The 3,244-nt window shown below is 40.9% G+C and overlaps 1 non-coding gene across 1 annotated transcript; it reads right to left on the bottom strand.

The window, feature by feature from the left end:
- Positions 1-1,176: 1,176 nt before the first annotated feature.
- Positions 1,177-1,283, bottom strand: LOC141639843 (small nucleolar RNA R71). Its single transcript, XR_012542706.1, has one exon. It is a non-coding gene; the product is annotated as a small nucleolar RNA R71 (small nucleolar RNA).
- Positions 1,284-3,244: the final 1,961 nt, after the last annotated feature.

The raw sequence follows: 3,244 nt of genomic DNA, 5'->3' as shown, positions 1-3,244 counted from the left end.
AGATTAAGTCGACTTGTAGGTGTTGTACAATCTAATCGATTCGGCTCCGGGACCCAAACTTTCCTAGGATTGTAAGATATAACCCAACTCAATCCATCACAACAATAATTGCTTGCCTATAATTTGAGAACATGTTTGTATGATCATATCCCATGAATCCCCTATGAACCCATGACACCCTAGTGCTTTTAATCAATTGTTTACACCCCTTATTTTATTTACCTTGCTAGTTTATTTTCATTGCTATTTTAGTTTAGTAACCTTCTACATCAACCCAATTTGTGACACCCCTAGACACTACTAGTTACAATAGAATTCTCATTTCAATACTCGTCCCTTGGGATCCGACCTTTACTTGCCTCTTTACTAATTGTAGAGTTGTTTGTGAAGTATAAATTGTGTTTTGTATCGACCATTGACCAACGACCACATATGCTTAATTGTGAACACGAAATGGCCTCGATCAAAAATGGCGCCGTTGTTCTGGGACGGTGTTTAATTGATTTAAGATTTCTTTTATTGTTATTAGTTGTGTCTTTTTCACCTTGGGGAAGTAAAACTCCTCAAGGTTTGTTCTAATTGTTTTCGAGTTGTTTGATATTTTGCATGTCTAGAAGGTTACAAAGAGATTTGTTACCTTTTGACCGTGAAATCGAAAGAACCTTGACGAATAATAGGAGACTTGTTAGGAGGAATTTGGGAGGTGTTGGTGAAGTTGTTCAACCCACTAGTGAGTTTGTCAATCCTTTCGCAATAGAAGGAGAAGAGAACCCATTAAACAATACCACACAAAATCCACCTACAATGCCTAAATTCTCGTCACACTCTATACCTACCGAGGAGGATCTACCAAATGGTACTCCTACCCCGCAACATCTCACCGGTAATTTTATTGCCAAGTGCGCCTTCATTCAACTAGTTGAGAGGAGCCAATTCGGGGGAATGCCTAGTGAGGACCCTCATTCTCATATGGAAACCTTTTGCGATTATTGTGAAGCTATCTCTCAAACGGGCGTGACTCAAGACCAAATAAGATGGGTCTTATTTCCTTTTTCGTTAATCGGCACCGCAAAGCAATGGTTGAAGGGCCTTGATAAGGCCACCCTTGGAATAGATTCTTGGAAGAAGTTAGCTCTAGCTTTCTACAAAAAATTCTACCCACCGGAAAAGAGTAACATGCTAAGAGCTCAAATTACGGGTTTTAAGCAAAGGGATGAAGAATCTTTGTATGAAGCTTGGGAGCGGTTCAAAGGTATTTGTCGCTCATGTCCTCACCATGGACTTAGCGAATGGTTTTTAGTGCAACAATTTTGGAATGGTTTATATGAAGATTCAAGGAACATTCTCAATATGGGATCAAATGGAATGTTCACCGAAGTTGATGACAATCAAACATGGAACAAGATTGAGGAAATGGCGGTCCATAATTCACAATATAGTAGACCTCGCAAGGCTACTAGAGGAGGAAAGTATGAAGTGGACTCCGTTACTCAATTGGGTGCTCAACTTAGTGCTCACATTGACACAATCAACTTGAAGTTTGAACAAGCTATGGCTAGACTTGAGGAAAACTCAAAATCATCAAAGCATCATGTCAATGCCATGACGGCATCCTCATCAATCCCAAGTGGGATATGTGAGAATTGTGGAACCTTGGGTCATGACTCAAGTGAGTGTAGGGGAACAACCGAACAAGTTAATGCTTTCCAAGCTTACAAAAGTGGTACCCCTTATTCAAATTTTTACAATGAAAACACCAAGTTTCATCCAAATCTCTTATACAAAAGCCAAAATGTTCAAAACCCTCAAACAACATACACTCCACCACCCATGAGAAATCAAAATCAAAGACCCTTTTACAATCAAAACCAAGGCTACCAAAATCAAAATCCATACAATCACCAAAATGACCAAGGTTTTGATGTCCAAAAAGCGGTCCTCCAAATGCAAAAGAATCAACAAGAATTTTTCACTCAAATGCAAAAGGATAGCCAAGCAAAAGACACCACCATCAACAACATTCTAGCTCACACCAAGATGTTGGAAACACAATTGACCCAACTAGCATCTTCAAGCTCACAAAGACAAAAGGGGCAATTACCACCTCAAAGTAATCCCCCTAGACATGAAACGGTTAGTGCCATTCACTTGAGAAGTGGTACAAGATATGAGGCACCGAAGAAGCAAGTTGAGGATGAAGTTGTGAAAGCTAGTGAGAATGAAGTTGTGGTGCAAAGCCCCAAAGAAGGGGAATCATCAAAGGAAGAAAGTTCAAAGAAAAATGAAGACAAAGCCAAAGAGAAGGAGCCCATTGTGATTAGACTTCCTTTTCCAAGTTGTCAAGCCAAGCCCAAATTTGATGATCAACTTGGAAAGTTCATGGAAATTGTGAAGAACTTAGAAGTCTCAATTCCTTTCACGGAATTAATCAATCACGTTCCGGCCTATGCAAAGTACATGAAAGATATCCTCACAAAGAAGAAGTCGATCCGGAAACTTGAGACTATCGCCTTCACTAAGGTGAGTAGTGCAATACTTCAAGGGAGTTCACCTCCAAAGTTAAAGGATCCGGGAAGCTTCTCAATACCGTGTACCATTGGCGACACGACGATCAACAAAGCCTTATGTGATCTAGGGGCTAGTGTGAGTGTCATGCCGTACTCGGTGAGTAAAAGGTTGGGAATGGGAGAGCTTAAATGCACCAATATCACTCTTCAAATGGCCGATAGATCGACGAAGACACCATTAGGGATATGGGAAGATGTCCCCGTGCGAATTGGGAAGTTTTTCATCCCGGTGGACTTTGTTATTGTTGATATGGAGGAAGATTCCAACATTCCAATCATCTTAGGAAGACCTTTCCTACACACCGCGGGTGCGGTGATTGATGTGAAACATGGAGAGCTCACTCTAGAAGTGGGAGATGAAAGCATAACTTTTATTCTTGACAAGACCATGAGAGCTCCTCGTTTGCATGAGCCATGTTTCATGATTGACCATTATAGCCGAAAAGATGAAAGGAAGAAATCGGAAGTCCAATGGAGGAAGAAAATTGAAGATGCTCCATTCAAAGAGCAAGTGAATTGTGACAAGGAGAGCTTGCAAAGCTCATCAAAATCAACCAAGGAAGAAGATGATGGCCTCATTTGTAACACCCCCATACTCCATGTGCCTTACCAGGACCACTCAGGTATAAGGGCACTACCATCTCGGTTGCCCGAGGCAATGAATATCATAAAACAAT

The sequence above is a fragment of the Silene latifolia genome, unplaced genomic scaffold (genome assembly GCF_048544455.1).
Source record: "Silene latifolia isolate original U9 population unplaced genomic scaffold, ASM4854445v1 scaffold_57, whole genome shotgun sequence".
Taxonomy (NCBI): Eukaryota; Viridiplantae; Streptophyta; class Magnoliopsida; order Caryophyllales; family Caryophyllaceae; genus Silene; species Silene latifolia.
The sequence above is the reverse complement of the archived record's forward strand: the minus strand, read 5'-3'. Positions and strand labels throughout refer to the sequence as shown.